General features: G+C 46.1%; 1 long non-coding RNA gene across 1 annotated transcript in view; it reads right to left on the bottom strand.

The window, feature by feature from the left end:
• LOC138468471 (uncharacterized) overlaps nucleotides 1–23953 on the bottom strand; it is a 357260-nt gene that overhangs the window by 16459 nt on the left and 316848 nt on the right. Inside the window, exons 7-8 of the long non-coding RNA XR_011268266.1 lie at nucleotides 6434–6466; nucleotides 4933–4957 (exon numbers count right to left, since the gene is read on the bottom strand). This is a non-coding gene — a long non-coding RNA (uncharacterized lncRNA). The remainder of the gene's footprint in view (nucleotides 1–4932; nucleotides 4958–6433; nucleotides 6467–23953) is intronic.

Below are 23953 nucleotides of genomic sequence, written 5' to 3'. Positions count from 1 at the left end.
CGGCCGACTGAGCATATTTTTTTGCAATAAACCATAGTACTTGGAAAATCGAACCTTGTGTCTGTCGTATCACTGGTAGTGGGTATTGTGCCTTAGTGTCCATTTGCGAGGGTCTTCAGGACCTAGTATGGGAGTGTATGGGAGTGTGTGTGTGTGTGTGTTTGTAGCTCATTTTGGTGAGTGGGGGGAGGTGGGTTGTACAACAAAGGCATTTTAAAAAGGGGTTTTGAGGCCCAGGGGTGCAGGCGTGGCATTTTATTACTAGTTATCTGTGATAAAGCAAGCCTGATAAGTGTTATGTAGCTAGACTGACTTTTTTCTTTTTCAAATGTAGCCAGTCTAGCCATTTCTTATTGCGGTATGACATTTTATATTGGGCATCTTTGATAAAGCAAGCATGATAGCTAGAGTGCCATTTTGGATATGTTTTCACACTGTGGCATGCATTTTGGTAAAGCCAACAGGAGTATGTTGTGGGGTACTGGTATATATGGGCAGAACCAGCGTGGACATATTTTTGTATAGTAGCATTACGCATAAAGCAAACATGAGTATGTTCTTATATGGGAATACTGGCATATATTGGTTCAGCCAGTATGGAAATGTATGGGCACAGCCAGCGTTAATACTTGCACCTATTGTGGGCAAAGTTATCCACAAAATATGCTGGAGCAATGCTCCTGTGTACGTTAGTAACTTGCATCTATTGGATTTTTTTAATGAGTTACCTACAAAGCCAATTGAGCCGGTCATGTGGCACAGCGAGTAGAGCGCTCGCTTCGACATCTGTGCAGAGCCTGCTAACGCAGGTTCGAATTGCAGGTTCGAATCCCGGCAGGCCAAACTCAGCCTTCCATCCTTCTGAGGTCGATAAATGAGCACCACACACTGTGGGTAATAATAAGCAGCGCTCAGATACCTGAGGGTTCGTAGCACTATATAAATGCAAAATTATTATTTGTTTTTATTAATTGCAAACTGTTTGCATTTTCACCTAATTTTTCAAAAAAGTGTGCTGTAAAATGCACCTTTTTAACCCATTATTTTAAATAAATGTCAGTGGGGAAAGAACACCCACACCCTCCTTAATTGATTCAGGCTCCCTTGCTATGCTTGGTCACTAAGACATATTTGGGGGAAATATTTATGCCCATCCGCTTCAAAAATTCTCCAGCCTCCGCTGCTGCTACTTACTGTGGCATTCTGTATTTGTCTGGGCATCTGTGATAAAATAACGATGATCATTGTTATTGCTTAGACTGGCATTGTGGTGCAACCTAAGTATGTCTTAATGTGGAATGCCATGTTTTACTGTCATATGTATATTATTACCTGTCAAGACTGGTCTACAAGGGCTGCCACAGCATAATCCACAGGCCCCGCTCGCTCTCGCTCACAGAGCCACGTACATTTCAGAACATGAAAGTCTTCCAGAAAGGTAGAGTGATGGAGATGAAAGACTTGGCAAACAGCCGTAGGAACGAAAGCTGCTCACATAGTAGCCCAATCACAGTGGCCATATGTCTAGTAGCTTTGGCTAGTAGAGTTTCACACGTGGCGATTCTTTTTTTGTCCTCATTGTTTTAGGGGGATCTGGAGCAAGGAGCACGAGGATTCCAACATAGTCCCTTCCATGATTAATGCAGGTACAAGCACCACCATGATATGGAAGGGGCAAATAAATAATCATTAGCACTACAGAGCCTTTACATTCTCCATGTATTCTCCTTTATCTAAGGCCTGCTGTTCGGTAAAGAGCTTTTTAAAGAGGATGGTCATTACAGATTTAGGGACTTTCCAGCTCTTTTAATGGATTACATCTTCCTATTTTGGAGGCGGTACAGCATCTTTGCTTGGGTCCTAATCACTGTATTAGAGGTAATAGCTACTACAGCTGCAATGGAAACAGTGAAAACATCTGGACTAGGTGGCCTCCCTGCAGAATTATTTCAAAGAATTATAAAACTCCTTGATGGTCGGAGCTGAAAAATCCCAGTCCTGCAGCTCCCTGGCAATTGCAAAAGTAAAAGGTTGATTTAAAAACCAACGTCGCTTTACTTTGCAATTTCAGCACGTACTGAGAATGACAATTCAGATTACCAATAAACTAAGCCTGTTCTAGCAGCAGGCAGATTGGTGTCCGCCTGTGTGTGTGTGGCTGAAATCCATTTTATATGAAAATGTCACCTGTCCTGCCCTGACAGATCACTGTATCTGTTGTGCATCGAGCCCGCCATGTCACTGATCACCAGACAGAGTGACACACACGGCCAGAAAGACCGAAGTAATCTGTGAAACACAGACTCTACTTTGACCTTTGACCCTCTTTTCTGCCCTTTCTGGTAAAGGTCCAGAGCACGCCACACTGTGTAATTCTAGCATATTATGTGTAAGGCCACCTGGCCAAGTTATTTTATAGGGTGTGTGTTTTACACATAATCATCCTCTCAACCACAAGCTCCCTAAATTATCTTCTCATTAACTTTCACTGAAAAGCATTGACATTTGGATGGGAGGTGAAAGAGGTAAAACCGCTGAAGGATAGGATTTTTCAGAGAAGGAAGTCCAAAATTAAGCTTTTATTTTTTAAATTAATTTTATTGTTTAAAGCACAGGCCTAGTTCGTGCGCAGCAGAGCGTTGTCGCCAACATATGGGCTGGCATCTTTTAACATTGGCGCAGTACTACGAGCTCTGTTTGTCGGTATGTACATCCATTGGAATTAGTCCTTGGTCAGGTGTTGTTGAAAGAGTCAAGTTTTGAGAGATTAGTGCAACTGGTGAATTGTGGGGGCATTCCGAGCTGACACCGGGATGGAGGGTGGATGTATGACAAGAGAATAATTGTTTGTGGGTCCTCTCTTTGCAGACAAGTTGTGATTCAAGCCGGTTGATCGATTTGCTGCGCGAGGAGGATGTGCCACCAGACATTGTGCCACCAGACAGGTGAAGCTTAGCCGCCAGGGACGTCATTTGGGGGTCTATTATGCTACCCCCGTAGTCTCCCTTGCTACCCCTAAAAAAAGAAAAAACTAAAATAAGCTGTTTTCATGGTTTTTTTTTTTAAAGTGAAGCTTTTGGGCTGTGGTCAACGCCATGTGGCTCTTCGTTTCTGGAGTGACTGGCTTTCTTGTTCAGGCCTCTTAAAAAGAACAGGGGCTCAACAAGTGTAACACTTTGAGCAGTGACCCTAAATAAGAAAGAATAGGAATAACAAATAATGTGTCTTTCTGGATTTCTATACAATTATCGCTAGACTCATTAAAGGTTTATTTCAGGCACACTTCAGTGATTTAGTATGTTCTTAAACACCTGAAATTCACAATGCAGACAAACTTCCAAAAAGCATTTAGAGTAAAATAAGCATCCATTTCGGACTAAGGTCTCACCACAAGTTGGGCTGAAGCCCTTAATTGCAGCGGTAACGCTATTACCGCTGCATTTGAGGGTCAGCCCAATCATGAGTATGGCCCTAACTGGACGCATTCACCTCAAGCCCTGTGCTGGAGGTGAATGCTCCGGCTTTGAGGGCATTTTCGGCGCTAATAGCGCCCCCCCAGGTCCATTGTGTCCAATGGACCTGATGAGGAATGGGGATTTACCGCCTTACCACTACTCACGATGGGGCGCAAATTGCATTGGGCGGTATCCTGGCGCAATTATGGCCGGGATACGCCCAAACTTGCGATACAGCCCTATGTATTTTGCTTTTCGCAAGTTGCATTTATAGCATGTTTTTTTCTGCCGGTGTCTCAGTTACGATCATCACAAGACATTCCATCTCGGTGCCCTCGGTCACTTGACAAAATCCTTGTGCCTAAAAGCTTGCGTACAGTGTAGAAATGTTTGACCATAGCACATAAAGTGGCTCTTGATTTCATTGTGTCACAATTGATGCTTTGTTGCAAAGTGTCTTTCTTTCCTATGTCCATGGCATGCTGTTCAAGATGTTTGTTTGCATGTATGAGGTAACGAGTGCCCAGAGTACGGGATGCCATGTGAGTGCGCTGATTTCCCTGGGCTACTCTAAATTCTTTAATACACAGTTCTGAACCATCCCAATGGTATGTATTTTGCCAACCTCTGAAGCCTGAAAATTAGATCCACGCAGTCTTGACATGTGACCCACTTTGCACCAGACCTGCAGATGAACTGGCCTGCTGTTCAATCTCAGTATTAGTTTAATGGCATCCACTACAGAGTGCAATTTGATTTCTGACTTTGAGAGCATTCAGATATGTAATTGCTCATTTTACTACAGTTTGTGAGATACCTATAGCCGCTAAAATGGATCGGTGGTTGAGCGCTCGCTGCTGCGATGTGTGTATGATCTGCAGGTTGCAGGTTCGAATCCCCACAAGGTCAACTCAACCTTTCATCCTTCTGTTGCTGATAAATGTGTACCAACACAGGTTGGGTGATTTTCTATGTATATTTGTTCTATGTAAATTGCTTAAGCTTAAGTGCTATATAACAACACATCGTTATCATTTGGCCTTGGATGTCTACTTGCATTCACAGTCATTTGGTAATATGGGCCTATACACACTGATATTAAGGATACCTATGGTGATCCATTCTTGCATTAATATCAGCTTACACGTTACAGTGATATCGTAACCATATTTTATGAGTGTACTTAGGAACAATGCTACGTGCCACTTTCTTTTTTGTCAAGGGGTGAAAGATCGTGTTACATCGCTTCCCGTGATGTCACTTTCCGATGGGGTCAAATGACATCACAAATGACATCACTTCCTGTGATGTCATCTTAGGTCAATCCTATTGTGATGTCACTTCCGCTACCCCTTGTATTTTTGTGAAATGACATCCCTTAATGAACCCCTATAACCTTCACTCCTTTGGAATCAAAACAGGCAGGGAACCCGGCTTCAAACAAAGGATATACAACAAAGAAACCATTTTGCCTTACCTTCGGACTGCAGCAAAGCCAGTACCTGAAATAAAAAGATGCAAATAAATAATAGAGACAAGAGAGCACTAGAGTGGTTAAACAAGAACTAAGAAAAGAATAAACGAAAGGAAATAAGAGAAAGAGTGAGAATAAATGAATGAAAAGAGTGAGAAGTAAAACGAAAGAAAGGTAAAGATAAAATGGAACAATTAAGAGAGATGGTAAGCTGGAAAATGCAGCTCATTATAGTATGCTTGCAGTACGATTGCACAGTCTCAGATATTTCTCTGATGAATTAAGCCATATGAAGCCAGATATCACCACCAGCTTACCCCCGTCCTATTTATTGTACTTTTAAATGGTACCGCAATGTACAAATGGGCCTAAGAACTGTCACATGAGTTGTGTAATATTGACACAGTGCAAGTCATGAACTATAGAGCCATAGAAAGCAGTGAGTGCCTTGGGTTTACACATGGCTTTTTCTTGCACTCCTGACATGGGCAGTGAAAGACAGGCCATTACAGGCATACATTGGCATCTATGCAATCTTACAATTCCTTCCTACCCTCTTCTTGTAGGACCAAATTGTCCCTGGTTACTACGTGGACATCTTTCCATATAGCAGACATTTTCCTCTCTCTAACGTAATAATCCATGCATTAGAGCTCCTGGTCTGTATTGGACACCATGACATCCATCCACCCCATGCTTTTGTGCTTCTGCCTTCTCTTCTACTCATAACGTGACAAAAGAGCCCCACGTCACTGATTTGCCATTATGGTATCCAGTAGAAGGTCACCCCTGCTCCCCCCTCTCAGCTCTTTTCTATACTCATTGCAGGCCCTGGGAGTTAAATGTCACTGCAGGGGCACCGAACTACAGGGCATCACTAAGTGTCATGCTCTATTCATTTCTCAGCACATGACTAGTGTACACCAGGATTGTATGGGTCACCTTTGTATCTACATTTGTCTCTTCAAGCTAGAGCTCCAGGACATCTGGGGGACCCTGTGGTACCCTATCCTACAGTATAACCAGAGCCATACCTGTGCCTGCTTTCTCCCAGGCTCATGAAGAGAGATCTTTAGGTCCTCAATAGGATATCATTATAGCGTATCCTATGTTACCATATAGCAGCTGCACGCTTCTCCTCTGTTACTACTGCCAGGGCTACGATGCAACACTAGGGCATCAATGTTCTGCTCCTAGTCCAAGGCCTTCACTTTCCTTATCACTGTCTCTAGCAGGATGACTCCTCAAACTCACCATGAACTCTTTATCTCATATATCCCATCTACCATACCAGCCTTATACAATACACACTCCTGACTCCCACGAGGACACGCCAAGTGATTGGAGGCTGCTTGGAGACAGAATAGGGGAATCCAGGGTAGAGACAGATGTGTGAAAGTGGGGTCCCACTCTTCATATCGGACAAAACAAGCACATGGTCTTTTCTTGTCTATACAAATCAAAGATAACCTCACTCTCTAGACTTAAGAATCAAGAACTGTACCTCCATCCTCTGCGCCTCTGGGTGGTCTGGGAGCTGCGAGAAGCAAGAGAAGAGAATAACTTATGATAACATTGCTTTGTCCGTGCATCCAATGAAAACATGTTGGGCTGATGTTCTTAACTATTCAACACATATTGTGACTTGTCCTAAATAGTCTATGTACCAGTGGCATTTGTTACTTCGGTTGTGGCTGTGGTCTGCGTGCGCTGTGCACCTGATGAATATTGATAAAGTCTTAATCTTTGTAGAAAGAAAATAGGTGATAACAATGTGTGTTTCTCTGGTGATGACGGGGAACAAAACACGTTTTTACAAACATTCAAAGATTCAACCTACAAAGACCATAGGTCTAAAAAACTTGGAATGCTCACTTCAAAGTACAGCACTTAAGCCAAATATAACAAAACTCTACAAAGATGGGGCATGCCAATGTTAAGGTAGTAGCACTTTTTGGCTTACTGACAAAAACCCAGACTCATTTGAAAGTGGAAAAGGTCGCTTTAATGTGACAGGCCAAAGCTTACAATAAAACGCTTACCTGGCTCCATGGCCTTACAGACTAACGAAATATTTAAACAACCAATTAACTAATTACACATTTTCATTTCCCCCAACAATTAAATAATTAAATAAAGCCATTTCCTCCCCAACTGTCCCTTGGACCCTACCATCTCCTTACCCCTCTTCCAGGCGTCCCGCTTTCTCCCTGGGGCCATGCCCCTCCAGGCTCAATACCTGTTCCCCCGAGGTGGCCCGCTTGTGCAAACAGCACCACCCCATCCTTTCCCGTGTCATTCCCCCATTGTGCTTCCCTCCCCTCACATCAAAAGGGGCCATGCCCCCGGAGCCCAGACCCACTTCAATACCCCTCAGAGTCCCCTCTACACCAATCTCCCCCTTCCTATGACCTGCAGCCAGTCTGACCTGCCACATCAGCAACAGAAATTTTACATCACAACTTCTCTAATGCCCCGACCTGTCACACAAAACTACCAGCCCATCACCCCTTATCCTACACCAAAAACCCCCTAACAACTTGCCCTGGGACGTAAAAAACCCCGTCCATACCAACATAGAATGGTCCTCCCCCCCTTTAATAAACCAGGCCCCAGACCTAAACCAAAATGAAGGGGTGGGAGGGCGGGACAATCGCCAAGTCCAACCGTCACCTGCCTCCCGAACCTTCCCCTGTCCCTTAAATACCCCCGAGGGGCGCTCTGCCCCCCACGGCCACTCGCTGGCCGTGTGCAGCGCCCGGGGCCCCCCGTGTCCAAATTAAGAATTTACCTAACGAAAACTCCATCACACTATAAATATAACTCACGCTATACAACTGCTTCACGACACACCTTTTAACAATAGCATAGATTTTACCTACCCGATGTCTTTTTGTCAAGAAATGGTGTACTGTGTGTCATTCTTTAATTTGCAGTGTTGGAGTGTTTTGGGTGAACAATGCTTTATTTGGACAGCGTCAGGTTTACGTTAATGTCAGTATTTGTAGACTTTACGTTGTTACCTTTGGGGTTACAGTATGTCTCTTAATGTTGGCCTTTCCATCCTTTACAGACTTAACATGTTTGTGTCACGTACTGTCAAAACGCTTATAAGGATCGGGCATGAGCCAGACATGGAATATGATTTTAAGCAAAGATCTTACTTAGGGTTGTTATATAGAAACATCAGAGCAATTCTCTCATGTGCATTAAAGTAACTCAAACGTGGTCATGCACTAAAGTATTTGTATTGGTCTCTTGCGAAGGTACTGAAGTTCAGATTTGATTCAGGCTGTGTCCTACTCCTTCCCATTGGCTTAAAAATAACAAAAATTCAATGGGGGTATGTGCTTGGTGTCTCAAAGAAAACGAAGGGCCTCATTATGAGTTTGGCAGTGTGGGGATAAAGTGGAGGTCATTCCGTTAATCAGCGGAATTACCAGCTGGTAATTCTGCCGGAGACAATACCAGCAACAATCGCCAGTGGAGTATATGGTGATTTACACCACCTACCACCATTTGTAATCCTCTAGTAAACCCATGGCACCAAGTGGCGGTAACAATAATACCATCTGGCGGTAATTCTCCGGTATTATCACTGAATAACCATCAAACCTGTAATGAGGCACAAATAATTTCCAAGGAAAAATCACAGTTATTCTTGTAATTTCAGTCCATAAAACATGTCTCTGGTGTAGCTTCCTTGGCAATGTTCTTGTGCAGCTAGGGAATAGTGGGGAATCGTACGTTTGGGTTTCAAATCTGTACTGGAGACTAATGCACATTTCATATTAAGTTTTGGGCTAGGGCTGACCTTAAACTAAAGCCAGGACGACAGGAGGAAGACAGGAGGTCACCATAAGTCTCTCGCCGTGCCCTTGTTACGGATGTTATCACCTCTCACCCTATGGTCTTTGTTCTATGGCCTTCTAGCCCAATCTCTGTATCTCTCCTCCCTGATGTTCCAGCATTTATTTTTCTATTTATTTATCGTTTTATAATGTGCTGGAGCCCCCAGGCATTGAGGTGCAAAAAGATTTGCTAAAAGCAACAGATCAGGGAAGGAGGTTATTCATTTTATTTAAACAGGATTGTTTTCAGACGCTTCCTAAAGATATACAGATCTGGAATCATCCTCAACTCCATAGGCAGTTTATTCCATATTGCAGTTGCTTGCACTGGAAAGGAACGACTGCCAACCCTGGCCCGTTTGTAACGGGGGCAGTGGAGGAGTATGGTGTTGCTAGAGCAAGTGGTCCTCCAGACTGCTTCAGTTGAATACTATCCCGAAGATATATCGGGGCTGAACCATATAGACATTTGTGGGTAATGGTACTGATCTTAAAACTAATCCTCTCTTCAATGGCTAACCAATGTAGATCTCTTCTATGTTCGGTGATAGAAGCACCTCTTGAGATACTTTTAACGATGTGGACGGCATCATTTTGCGATACCTGCATCCCATGGATGCATCTTTCATTTGCTCCGGCCAGGGTCCCATTACAATAGTCCAACCTTGGCATGAGCACTGCTCTCGTCACCGTGATGCAGTTAGCCTGAGAAAGGAAGGGTTTAATTAGCCTGAGCAGCCTAAGATGGTAATGCCCCCATCATACTGTCCCTAGCCAATGACTGCCCTCTACCTAAGCCCCTCCTCTGGCAGCCATCTTCAGATTTGGTATCACGTAAAGTGGCAGTAGGACCAAGAGAAGAGCCGCAGAGGGGTAGGCGGGAGGGACAAGAAATAGGCCCAGTCACCCAAAAAAAAGTGGCCCACTCCTCTTCTCATGACCCTTGACCTCTGATGAAATCACCAGACGTGATGTCATTTGACCCCACCCCAAAGTGACATCCCGGGAAGCGATGAAACACAACCTTTCACCCCTTGACAAAACCGGAAGTGGTCTCTAATGGCATTGTCCCTAAGTACACTATGACACATATGGTTACGATATCACTGTAAAGTGATATATATTTCATACAAGAATGGATCACCATATGTATCATTAATATCTGTGTATATAGGCCCATATTACCAAATTATTGTGAATGCAAGCAGACGTCCAAGGCCAAATGATAATATGTTATTGTATAGCATTTATGCTTAGGCTCTTTTATATAGAACAAATATGTATACACTATTACCCAAACTGTGTTGGTACTCATTTATCGACCTATGAAAGATGAAAGGCTTTTTGGAAAAAAGTTTAAAAAATTGAAGAAAAAAAATGTTTCACATTTATTTTTCTCCAAACCGGCCCAGGGGTGGCCAGAAACTGGCCCCCACTCCCAAGGGGCGATTTCAGCCCGGCCACAGGCCGAAAGGCCGAAGGGCCAATCGACCCTGCATGTGAATCCATGCCAGACCCATGCTGGAGAACAACAGTTACAGGTAAATAACTTGTTCCTCCTCCCGCATGCAGTTTGGTATAGATTCACATGCTCATGAATAAAGAATACATAGCAGTACACACACACACAACCACAGGAGGTGGCAAGGCTCAACATAAGCATCTATTACCTCCTCACCAGGCTCACCTTCAAGCAAACAGGTTGCGCAGCACTGCTTGGCCGACTCTGGTCTCCTCCCTGGTATCCCTGTAGATGCAGCAGAATCTTGTGAAGGTGTGCGTCAACCTCCACATAGCTGCCCTGCAGATGTCCAGCAGGGACACACCAAACAAGAACGACATCGTGGTAGCGAACGCTCCGGTAGAATGGGCTCTCGGACAGCCATGCAATGGTCAGTTGGCTAACCAGGGACAATGGGTGATGCAGTCGGAGAGCCACCTGGAAATGGAAGCCTTGGACAGGGCTTTCCCGTGGTTCACAGGACCAAAGTTCACAAAGAGCTGAGACGTTTTCCGGAAACTCTTCGTTCAGTCCACATAAAACTTCAGCGCTCTACCCACATCCAGCGAGTGCAAAGTCCTCTCAGCCGGCGACAAAGGCATCGGGAAAAACACAGGTAACACCAAGGGCTCATTTAGATGAAAGTCCGACGGCACCTTGGGCATGAAGGAGGGGTGCGTCCGCAGCACCACCCTCATCATGTCGAAAGTCAAGTAAGGTGGCTTACAGGACAGGGCCTGGATCTCCCCCACTCGTCTTGCAGAGGTAATGGCCACGAGAAAAGCTTTCTTTCACGACAGGAACTTGAGTGGAACAGAATGCATAGGCTCAAAAGGATCACCCATGAGCCTAGAGATTACCACATTGAGTTCCCACGCTGGCGGGAACGAACAGAACAGTCCTTTGATGAATTCTTTAACCAGACGGTGGGACCACAATGAGGACCATCCCGGAGATCTGGTGTTGCGGGATATAGCCGCCAGATGAACCTTGATGGAGGCGTGAGCCAGCCCAGCTTTGGCCAATGACAGCAAATATGGCAGCACCTGCAGAGCCATGACTATCAGAGGGTTGATCTTCTGTGAGCGGCACCAGATGGCGAATGTTTTCCATTTGTGTCTGTAGCATTTTAAAGTAGACGATGTCCTGGCCTTGGCAAACACCTCCTTGCAGTTCGCTGGGAGATCGTAACCCCCAAATTCTAATGCTGCAGGAGCAAGGCCTTCAGGTTCAGCGATCCTGGGTCGTGGTGCAGTATCGTGGCTCCGAGCAGAACCGCGACCACCGGAAGCTTGACTTGAGGGGGCGCGGACACGCTGAGAAGGTCCAGGTACCAGATCCGCCTCGGCCACGCTGGTGCGACGAGGATCATCCTGCACCCAGACTGTCTGAGTCGATTGATGACTCAAAGAATCAATGGCAACGGAGGGAACGCATACAGAAACAGGCCATCCCAGGGGAATGAGAATGCATCCCCCATGCTCCCCGGCTGGGGCAACCTGCTGGTGAACCTCCGGCACTTGGTCGTCGTCGCAAACAGATCAATTTGGGCATTGCCCCTTCTGTTGAACAGGTTGTCCACTTCATCCTGCCGAAGCTCCCACTCGTGGCAAGAGCGCAGTTCCTGCTGAGAGAGTTGGCGACATTGTTCTTTACTCCCGCCAGGTGGAATGGAACGAGGAGCACCCTCTGGGCGACTGCCCAGTGCCATAAGTCCTGCCCCCCATTTCCAGATATAAAACATTGTGGTGGTATTGTCTGTGAAGATCCGCACCACCTTGCCCTTGAGGGACAGCAGGAAGGACTTGAAGGCCCAAAACACGGCCCGTAGCTCCAGGACGTTGATGTGCAACGTCTTCTCCCCCGGCAGCCAAGGCCTCTGGCATAAAGACTTCCTGTGTGGGCTCCCCTTCCTTACAGGGAGGCATCGGTCGTAACTGTCTCCTTGTGTGGTGGGTCTGGAAATCCGCGCTTATGGTCAGATGAGAGCGCACGTCCCACCACCTTATCGCTCGACGGAACACCTCATCGAGCGCGATACTGTCTTGGAAACTTCCGGACATCTGTATCCAACAGGCGTCGAGGCACTCCTGCAGCGGGCGCATCCGCAACCTGCAGAGTTGGATGAGGTAAATGCACGATGACATCATGCCGAGCAGCGACTTGATGGCCCTCACTGTGGCAATCTTTAGTGCAAGCAGCCACTGCACCTTGCCCAGGATGGCAGTTATCCTTTCTTCCGACAGCCAAGCATGACACCGTACTGAGCCGGGATCCCAGAAACAGAGTGTCCTGTGATGGAGTCAAGCAGGACTTTGCATAGTTCACCGAGAACCCCAGATCCATCAGAAGGCAGACGGTCTCCACAGTGTAGTCGACAGCGATTTCTCTTCACCTGGCCCGGAGGAGCCAGCCATCCAAGTAAAGGTAGACGTGAATCCCTTGCAGCCGTAGATGTGCTGCGACCAGCGCCAGGCACTTGGGGAAGACGCTGGGCGCTAACTTTATTCCAATGGGAAGAGCCTTGAATTGGTAATGCTTCCCCTGAACGACGAAGCGCAAAAACTTGCGGTGTCCGATGTGAATGGGGATGTGGAAGTACACATCCTCCAGGTCCAACAATGACAGTCCAACAATGACAGAAAATCTTCCTCTTTCAGCTGCCCGAGCACGTGCTGAAGAGTGACCATTCAGAACGTCTGGGATTTTATGTATTTGTTCAGTCGCCGCAGGTCGAGAATGGGCCTCCTACCCCTGGTCTTCTTTCATATGAGGAAGTACTGTGAGTATACTCTGGTGCCCCAGAGTCACTTTAGAACTAGCTCTATCGCCCCTTTCTTTAACATGGCCTGAACCTCCAGTAGCAGCTGAAGGACGTGTTTTTTTTTCCAGGCCACCAGTGGTGTTCGGGGAACTCCAGTGTGTGTCCGTGGACGAGAGCGTCCAGCATCCAGAAGTAATTTGAGATGGACTTCCACGTGCTGACAAAGTTCGCCAGCCGGCCTCCCTCTGGGGTACACTGCTGGGGGCCCGACGTCCTGGCCAGTTCATTCCTGCTTGGAAGTTGACATGCTGCCCTGATGACGATGACGTCCTCCCCTGAAGGCCTTGGAGTAGCTCCTGTTGGCTTCTTGGGTGGAGGAGCGGGAGGGTTGGCAGTAAGAGGAGAAAGAGTCCCCACCGAATCTCCTTAAAGATCGGTTAGACTTGCCTCCGGACGACCGAAAGGACGGCCATCGCTGCTGTAGCATGCCCAGGGCACATGCCGTCATTGTGTCAACCTTGATGGCCTGTAGGGACTCATCCACCGTCTTCCCGAAAAGATTGTCCCCATCGAAGGGCATGTCCAGAACCCTGGTTTGGCCTTCCTGTCGAAAGTTGGGGGCCTTGAGCCAGCCAGGCCGGGTGAAGGCAGACGCCATTGCCCATCTGGCGGAAACCCACATCTGCAATGTCCATGGCCAACGTGATGGCGTGGTCCGACACTACCTCACCCTCTTGCAGAATGTCCAATGCCTCTGCCCTCTTGTCATCTGGGAGGAAGTCCAATAAAGGGGCAAGGTTAAACCACAACTCCCGGTTGTAGCGTGCCACGATAGCAAGGGCGTTGGCGGACTTGATGGTCGTCGCCGCAGAGGATATCACTCTCCTAACCATCGTGTCCAACTTCTTACCCTCGTTGTCCGACAGGTGGATGCAGCAGAAGACGCTGAGCCAGCGGACTTCTTCCTGGCCGCAGCAGAAACCACTGAGTCCGGTGATGGTTGGGCCTGCAAGCACTTAAGTGCAGAGTACGGCACCCTGTATTGTTTCTTCAGGCAGTCCCTGTTACTGGGGCTGTAGAAGGGTTCTTCATGAGCGCCAGTCCTTCATCCCAAATATCACCTAGGAGCAGGATCGAAAGGACGGTCTTCCTCTTCTCACGACGCTGGTATAAGAAGCCCTCCTTCTTCTTCTTCTCCAGCCGGAGCTGGAAAAGCTCTGACGCCCTGGAGGTCATCCCATGGAATAATCCAATCTCATCCGGCGGGGGAAGACCTGGGCGGAGGCGACGGGAGGTCCCCCATTCCACCGTCCTCATCCGTGCCCATCGTTGCTGTGTCCGTATCCGTCTCGCGGTGTGGCAGAGAAGGATATGAAGGGTGGCAAGGAGGAAGCAGGTGCCTCTTCCTTGTCTTGTCCGGTGGTTCCCCCGATGCCAGCGGGATCGCAGTCACCGGCACCATGGTAGGAGCGGTTGGTGGTGTCGCCGGCATCCTCTTCTGGATCCCGGATACCAGCGTATGGAGGGTCGAGAGACTGTCCATTGAAAAGTCTCTAGTTGGTGGCTGGCACGTAGGGATAGGCAGAGGTGCAGGAGCAGAGCCAAGGCCCTCGTTGTGGGGCAAGACTCTGGTGTCTCCCTCATCGCCACCGCCTTCCTGGATGGTCTGGGAGTAAACAAGCTCCTCCTCCTCAGCCGAGGAGATATCTGTGCCCTGGAGGCCCTCAGCACCTCCCCCTCTTTCTTCGGGTCCAGAGGGGACGGTCCTGGGGAGATGAGCGGCATCCTCTTCTCCGGGGTCTTCTCAATGGGCTTACATGATGCCTCTCTCCTGGGAGGAATGGACACCCTTGCTGCCGGGGGGCACCCTGCAGGTCACCCCCCACAGCCTTCGTAATGGACGCAACCAAGGGATCGTATCTCTCCAGCTCTGAAATCCCTCCATTGGCTCCCAGTGGATGCAAGGATGAAATTCAAAACCCTCTGCATTGTCCATAAGGCCTGGGTCCAAAATACCTTCAGCTATCCCTCCGCAAATACCTCCCCTCTCAAGCTCTTCGCTCCTCTACCTCCAACTCCCTCAGGGTCAGTCGTTTTTCAAAGAAACAAGCTGGGGGTAGATATCTGTCTTCAGCTTGGGCCTTCCTCTGGAACAGCCTCCCTGCCACTCTAAAACTTGAGGAGAACCATCTCCAGTTCCGGAAGCACCTCAAAATCTTCCTCTTTTCTTCTGCCTTCGCTCCCCCTCTCCCCTGCTGATCTGTTCTCTCTTGGCACTGTGCACCTGGCCACCCTCTGTGCTCTGGGCTCAGGTACCTGCTCACTCAGCCACCCTCCCGCACTGCCTCCGGGCCACCCCTTGCACTGGGGTCTGTATCTGTACCCATACAGCCACCCCCCCTTTTCTTCCTGCACTTATCAAACCTACCCTGTCTACTGCCTTAAACCTAGCACTTGCCAATTGCTGGCTGCACTACCGCTGTTTGTTGCCTTTATTATTTATTTATTGTTATTTATCTGTTTCTCCTCTACTTCGCACTTTCCACTTCTCCCCCTCCATGCACTTTTCCCCTCCCCCTATCCCATGCCCTTGCGCGTTCTCAATGTCACTGGGCCTAGTAAGATCGCTGTTTTGTTCTCCCCTGTTCCCCTCCATTGCCTTGTCGCTCTCTGAAACACTTGTGTAGGAGCGCGATAGAAATAAAATATCAGTATCAATATCAATATAAATAACCACCACCTCGATGGAAAGCGCCGACTTCGTCTGGTGTACTTGGGCTTTCAAGGTCAGGCGGGCCCCTTGTCCTGCTTGGCCTTCACTGCCGCTCCGGAAACGTTGTCCTGCATGGGCTTCTCCTTGGGGGTTGGGTCGGAACCGCAATCCCCTTTGGCCTTCTCCGCCAATGGTAGGCCAGACACCGTACCCTGCTTGGCCTTCTCTGGGGCCAACTTAAGCTTGCCCGGGTGATGCGATTTCCTCTTGAGTGAAGATCTAGAGCACTGACTGAAGACCGATGCAACTGGGGATGTCGAACGCACCCTGCCCGATGAGGAGACTGCCGCAGCGGCGCTCCTGACCGTGGCGGACTCGCGGTGCTTGGCCTTCTGTTGGACCCCCCTGTGAGGGGTGCCCTCAAAAGACTTAGAAGCCTGCTCAGCTATCCCGGATCCACAGCCACTCTTCCAGCCGTTTACGCCGATCCCTCATCGTGTGCTTCGAGAGCTCACGGCAAAACGCACAATCCTCCTCCTTATGCGTTGGATTCTGGCAGTAGAGTCACTGGGAATGATTATCGTCCATATAAACATTCCGCAATCCGCAGTCAGAGTAAAGCTTGAAAATGGACGGTGAATCCTTCTTCTCCTCCGACATGTCACCGCGGTGTAGGCCTGCTGTGTAGGCCCGAAGAATCTTTTGGAAGCCTCCACGGGGAAACTCGACGAAATGCGCTCCTTGAGGGGTGTTGAAGAATCTGAAAACGGGTCCCCGTTAATCGGAAGTATGATCTTAGGAGCACACAGGCACGATTGACCGAAAAATAGAGTATAACTCTTCCAAAAAAGCGATATATGCAGCAAAAGCTCGAGAGCTAAGCACAAGGACTCCCAACACTTGAACGTGTGGTCAAAATCTGAAGATGGCTGCCAGAGCAGGGGCTTAGGTAGAGGGTAGTCATTGGCTGGGGGCAGTATGACCCAGAGCTCAGTGAATGGTTTTTAGGAGAAAGACAGTTCAGAAACGAAACTGAAACTGATTTTTCTTTTAGCGAGAATGCCCAGCATGACGACAGGGAATATTCATGAGCATGTGAATCCATGCCAGACCGCATGCTGGAGAATTAGATATTTACAATATATTTACAATAGTTTAGTTATATGCATATGTGTGCCTACAGTTGTTACAGTGTCAGTGCCAAGCAATTCAGGGTGGGCAATGTCATGAGGAACTACTACATTTACTGGAAAGACATCACCTGGAAATGTTGTAGGCTTCATGGTCTTCAATGTGAGGATCATACCAGGTATATCTACTTTCTGGAATATAAAGTCAGGTCTGACAACATTTCCGGTTTTCTCCCTTTCCAGTTCCTTGTATATTGTTTCTATTTTTATGCGGCTTTCTGCGATTTTACTCTGAGCTCGCTGCATTTTAGTAGCAAAAGCTTTTTGCACTGCAATATCGTCTTCTTTGGTGGGAACAAAAGGATTTAGTTGAACCATAGGGTTTTCCAGTTCTTTAAATATTTCAAAGACTTTTTTTGTGCTGTTATTTGAATTCACTATCTGGGTGGGGTAATAATGTCGCTTTCTACTTTTCGTTGTTCCTGCTTATGTAACATGAGGATGGTAAAAACAATTTTTCGTTTGTTTGTTCTCTGACCGTTTTCAGCTTAATTGGAGCTATACGATCTAATAACTCTATGAGAGCCAAGTTATATTTATATGCTAAAGAATTAGGTGCTTCGTCATTAGACGTAGATGTCATAAGTGTCTTCATACAACATTCCAAGTCATTAGCCCTAATTTTCTTAAAATTCCTGCTCTTTGTATTTTCTGTTTCTGTGTAAATATCAACAGCATTACACATTCCAGGTTAACCAAAGAGTTACCGACCACGGGCATGGTGTTACTTCGGACAGCGTAACCAAAAGGTTTCTGACCATCACCCAGTCCAGAATATTTCCCTTGCAATGCGTTGGAAAAGAAGGCGTGTCTTTAGGGGGGTGATAAAGTAACAAGATGTTAACACAATTATTTGGGTTAGGTGTTGTTTTCACCATTACTGCTTCACAATCCATGAGTGAAACCAGTGTTTGAAAAAAGCCCAGACTCTGCTTGGCTAAAATCGACACCCCACCTCCCATCTTATGTTCCCTGTTCTGACTTATACATTTGTAGTCCATTGGGGGTAGCAAGTTCGATATTTGGGCTGCTGGACATTTTTAACTACGTCTCGGTAAGACACATAATGTCAACATTGTGATCTATTATATGATCTTTTACGTTTGTAGCATGTTTGTCCAGAGATCATGTGTTGAGAAGTACCAATTTAACCTTTTTCACTTTCCCATCATCTTCACAAAAGGTCACTTTAGCCATGTTTGTTTTAAGCAGTGGGCATCTATTAACAGGAACATGTGCCGATAGATACAAACTACTCAGCAAAACTAAGAATCACTCTCACCCTTAGACAAAGAAGCCACAATCAGTAAGATGTCATTAACATGCCTAGGCAGTAGAACTCATGCGACCACAACGTCCTGGTGTGCCGGCACACTCTAAGAAAAAAGAGATACAGCACTGAGCTAAAAACAGGGCGTAGGGTGAAGTTGTATTTAGGTGAGAAGCAAACAAAAGCAAAACCAGTCTAGTTATTGATACAGTGCCGGGGGAAAATTGGAGATAGTGGGATCTCCCAAAATATTTCTAGAAGGTGAACTGCTGCCAAGAGTTATCGAGCAGTAGTATTATACCACGATTTGTTAAAAGGTATTTTTAGAACTACGCAAAATAATGAAAGGTGTCTTCCAGAGTGTCAGCTCCTCAATAAACAATGAAAGTATAGCATGGTTTCTTACCCTTAGAGTACAATCTTAACTATCAGGTCTAACAACTCCACTGACGACACGGACCGGCACAGACCAAGCAGCAAATCAGAGTATGCAGCGAGCAGTTCTAAACACTTGTTAAAATCAATAGATATCAAATTTATAAAAACAATGTAACAGCAAAGTTTAAAAGAACTTATACAGAATGTGTGGAGTAGCTACAAAATATGACAGTTAACTAGCAAGAAACTGAGCTGGCACCTGGGAGCCATATCTTGTTCCTTCACTTTCTCTATCTGTATCCTTATGTTTCTCCTGTACCTCCTTGATGCTTTGTCCTGGGCTTGTTATTCTTCCCCTGATCTTCCTTATATTTTCCTCCTCCTATCTCCTACACTGGTGATTCTCTACTTCACCTCTCCAGTCTGGTTAACCTTCTCTTTAATTGTCTCCTTACAGCCCACCCCTTCTCTTTAGGCACTTCATCCTCCTTAAGCAAATCTATATTAAGGTTTGGCTTCATAATCACTTCCTCTGTGGTTTATTTCACCACCTCCTAATTTATCGCACTACATCCTCCTTAATTCCTATCACTACCTCCTCCTTAGAGACTTCTGTGTCCAGAGCTAACTCCATAACCTTTTGCTTCTGAATGTTTCGATTCTTCTGTAAAAAAACTTTCTGGTTCTCTCTCTTTCCAGCTCCCTGGGCAACACCCAGCTCCCACCCTCAGGGGGACTCCCTTAGCTGAACATGCATTAGGTTTATGTGAGTGGAGACCTTATGAGGTGACTGAATAACAGCACAAATTCTCTGTCTTAGTTCAGGTCCTGATTCTTCCCCTTTTGGTTTTGGATATGATTTCTGCAGCCATATAATAACCAATTCCCTTAAAAGGACAAGAGCGTGTACGGTGGCACTGTGGCAAGCCCCTGTTTACCATGCATGGCATGGTTGTAGTAGCCAAGGATCATCACCCACATGACCCCTGGCATCACCTGGCTTGTGTCAGCACCTGGCCCCACTGGCGAGCCCACCATCTACCGATAAGATCAGGTTGTGGACTTGGTCACAGTTGATAATATGTTTAGCATGAGCATATAACATTGTGATGGTTTGTTTATCTGCACGTGTCACAAATGCATGAGTTGTTGGTCTTTCTGCCTTGTGTAAGTAATATATGTTTGGGCATGTATCATTTGCAAATCTATATATATATATAAAACACTAGGGTATGTTTCTGCACTCAGCTGATGCAATTTATCAGTGTTAGGATGCCCTCTGATGTCCAAATGGCAAAGTGCACCTCTGTGTGCTCTTCCACTTCACCAAGAGCTAGCATTTCAACAAACAGAGTGAGCACAGTTCTACGTGGTCACCCTTGTCGGGTCCTGCCTCTGGAGTTCATTGGGCACTGCCAAACCCCTCAGACTCACAGAAGTGTTTCACTCTCAACTAAATTCTTTCTACAGCTGAGTCTGCAACAGCCCTGTGGGAAAGGAAATTTGATAAAACAATAAAACTCAGATTCTGGATGATCCACCTCTCTTGGACAGAAATCTGCAGGGACGAGAAAAGATAAATATGAATGTTCTGGTTTTTCTTGTTCTCATCCCACATAAACCAAATGATAATCACAGTACCTGAGGCTCCTCTGCAGAAATCCTAAAGAATAAATTGTTGAAATTGAAACTGGTTGTTTCAGATCTGAGCTCAGAGCTTCTCTGATTGTAGTAGTATCATAAGCAGGCAAATAAAGTCTTTTAATTCATCTAATTTCTGAATTCAGATTTGTTAGGGAGAATTCTCATAAATGGATGATTTCCCTTACCCAATGAGTCCCTCAGCAGCTTTGCTGGATTTCTAGGGTTCATTTTTTTCACCTGGTAAGAGTGTGAGCCTTTTTCCCACTCTTACATGTGTTTTGCTGTGTGTGTTTCTACCATTTGCGTGATCTTGGGCTCTGGAGCCTCACCTACTCCATGAGCATCCTTTTTATGTGTGTTACACAGCACCTTCAGTGCAGTGACACAGGGTTCTTTTAGACTTCCCACTGACTCAATTTTTCTGGGACTGACTACTGTCTCCCAGAAACATGTAAAGTTGCCATTAACTTTATGTAGTCTCTTTAAACCACAGACCCAGTACACCCCATCTTACATGGAGTATTGGAAAGGGCTAATTCTTATCCCTTTTTGACTGTTTCTCTTGGAGCACTGTTTCCCTCCCTTTTCATCAAGACTTGGCTGGTGGCAGTGGTAACTACCCTATTTTTCATACCGTGGTTATCTTATATAACCATGGTATTGTTTTAGGCTATTATATTAGCCTCGAACATAAACCCGCATGACCAAATATATTCTATTTCGGTTCTGGCTGGGTTTAGTCACCATTTCTTTTGGTTAAAGTCTTTCCTGTGTTTTACTCTGCGTGCCAATCCACGTTTGGTCCCTTTGTTCGCCGTCTTTTCGCAGGCTTCTCAACAGAAGCCCTCCTTAAGGCACCTGAAATTCTGGGTAGGCAGGATGTGAGGGAGGGGTCTTATGACCCCTGCTATGGGTTCCCTTGGTAACCCAAGTCGCATTCCTGTTTGATTGGCTCTGTGAGTGTCCTTGCCAGGACAGCCACCCTGCTGTGTGATTGACAGCCAGGCTGTGTGAATGGGGGAAAACTGCATAAAAAGCAGGTATCTAGGACTGGAAAGGCAGAGTCGCCACTGGAACGAAAGAACCAACGAGGAGCTGCTGGAAGAGGACCCCTACAACAACTGAACCGCCCAGTGAAGCCGTGCTGCAAGTCCGAATCTTCAGAATCTGACGACAGAGAAGATCCTCCAGGAAACTTCTTCCCTTGAGCTGGTGGGACCAACCAGTTACCCAAACTTCAAGCCAGGACCCCTCCTCTGGTAGAATTCGCTGTACAGAGCTACAGTAGGCCGGATAGCCAGGAAGGTCGGACCCTGCTTGGGTTTTAATGAGCGCACCTTTTATTTGTTGCTTTACTCTGCTGCTGGTTTCTTCCCTGGGTAGTGCAGGACCCTCCAGTCTTCCTACTTCTTATCAGTCAGACAGTCGCTTCAGGAACCGTGAGCCTGCAGGAACTACCAGGAACGTCTGCCTCAGCTACAGCTTCCTCTCCGTTTTAAGGTACTGTGCAAATCCGGTTGTTCGTTTTATTCAGCCGCGGTGAACGTGTTTGAAATCTTTCTCCAATCCGAGGGCTTGTCCTTCTCTTCTCTTTGAACTAACTTTTCTGCCAACCAACCTCATCCGGAATCCGTGGCACAAACTTTACTGCGAGCTATCCTGAACTGTGTGATCTTGAGCAAAAGACATTTGACCCACTGACTTTGGCCCTAAGCCTTGTCTACCTGATTCTATCACTGTAGTTCCTCTTGCTCAATTGCCCTGAGTACCTGTTGGTGTGGTTCAATTTCTATTAACTTTGTTTTTCCCTCCCTTTTAAATTGCTGGAGTGCCATTTTGCTCCCACTTCATTTTGTGAGCATAAGTTGTCTGGTATATATTGGGAGCGGTGTGGTGTATTAAGAGTGTGATTTCTAAACTGCTTATAATAGTGTAATGTTATACAACTGAAGAGTGAAATAAATGTATATTCTTTTACTTGAAAACCTCGAGTCAGTGTTTGCCTGAAACATAGTAATTGCGGTCCTTTGTGTAACTATTTGATACTGCTCACTTACTCTTGAGATAAGTCTGGCTGCTCAGCCATCGCTACTACTTTAACTGTGTAGTGCAGGCTTGTACCAAAAGGTGAATTTGTTCTGTCACTTGTAGTCTTAATTGTGTGTGTTGTTCCCAAAGGGTGTTGCATATAATTCTGCCTAACAAGATTTAAAAGAGGAAATACAGAATTGTCTTCTGGATTAAAGCAGTCTTGCTAACCTTATCTGGTTCTTGCTTACAGATGGTTCTCAACTCTCCAAAAGTTCTGCTACAAAAATCCAGTGCTTACTTTAACACTTCTGCCTTCTTAGCATTTAAAGTCATGAAGCTTGCAGGATGCTTCAGTTTCATACTACCTCCAAACTTGTAATAAACTAAAATTACTCTCTACCCTATTTAAATATTTCTTTTTAAAACGGAAGGTACAAACAGTCTTGGCTTGCTTTTTTAAACCTGTGGCACAAGGCTATTAGTCCTCAGACAGACCGAGTTCTGAAAATGGTGTGCTCTGCGCTGAATGGTCCAAAATATATATTTTTCAAGTAAGAAAGCTGCCGCGGTGCTGAAAATGCAGAGCGCCTCACCTTTTGTTATCCAAATCTCACTATGTCTGCTCTGCTTACCGATGGCCTTCTTACCACTCCATATGATTTCGCAGCACATCCGCTCTCTTCTTGGTAATCCTCCTGGAGACGGAACACGAAAAGTCACTTTTCAAATGGGTAACTCTGCAAGCGCAAACTGCGTTACAAGTAGAGGAAAGGATCAAAATAACGCAGTAAGCGTATCAGGGGTAAACAGTTCAATTTAAAATGACCCCTGAAGCTGCAGAAACAGGAAACAATTTTTTCTGACTACTTTGCTGCCTTCCACTAAATAGAAATTACAAGATAAGAAGAAAATAAGAGACAATTACTAAATAGGACTATCTATTTAAACCTAGTTAAATCTAAATATTATTTATTTTTAAAATCACAGTTGCACTGCACTTAACTCAAGAATGTGAAGACTCAGCTCTTCTCCTTTTCTTTTTCATTGGGCATTCTTGTCATTTCTTATTTCTTCCTGATGATGTTGTTTCTTCAAGTCTCTTTAGGCCTTCAATTCTTGTAGCTCAAAATAACAACCTATTCTCAGGGTAAACTAAATGAAAGACAGTTTAGAATTCTCAGGTCTGTCCTTTTCCTCCTCCTTCTCCTCCTTCTCCTCCTTCAACCAATCAAGAGTCTAGCCTTTTCTCACCATCTTGGCCAGGGAAACAGTCAGCTTTCTGAAGGATAAAGTCAAAGCCCAAACCAATTTAGAGGAAAATGACTAGAGTAATAACTATGTGCCCATAATTATACACGAATCATGGTGTCCGCTAAATGAAGAACAAGGTTTCTGGCTCTATCGAGGGGCGTGGCTTACTGCCATGCTGTGAGGATGTCATTCCTATAGCTCCTGGGTGATCCGTCTTGATCCGGGCCATAGAAGTGTGTAATCGTGGGTACTGATGCCGAAAGCTGAAGCCAAGTGTGTTTGGAGCAACGAAGAATATAAATCAGCAGAGAGTCTCAGCGCGAGTGTGCGAGGTCTGTAGAGACGTGAGCTCGAAGATCCGGCACAGAACGCTGAATTGGCAAAGAAGATGGCTGACAGCCGGAGCGCAGACAGCAGAGCCAGAACCCCTA

The sequence above is a fragment of the Ambystoma mexicanum genome, chromosome 4q (assembly GCF_040938575.1).
Source record: "Ambystoma mexicanum isolate Mex_15411 chromosome 4q, UKY_AmexF1_1, whole genome shotgun sequence".
Classification (NCBI taxonomy): domain Eukaryota; kingdom Metazoa; phylum Chordata; class Amphibia; order Caudata; family Ambystomatidae; genus Ambystoma; species Ambystoma mexicanum.
This window is presented reverse-complemented; position numbering and strand designations above follow the sequence as displayed.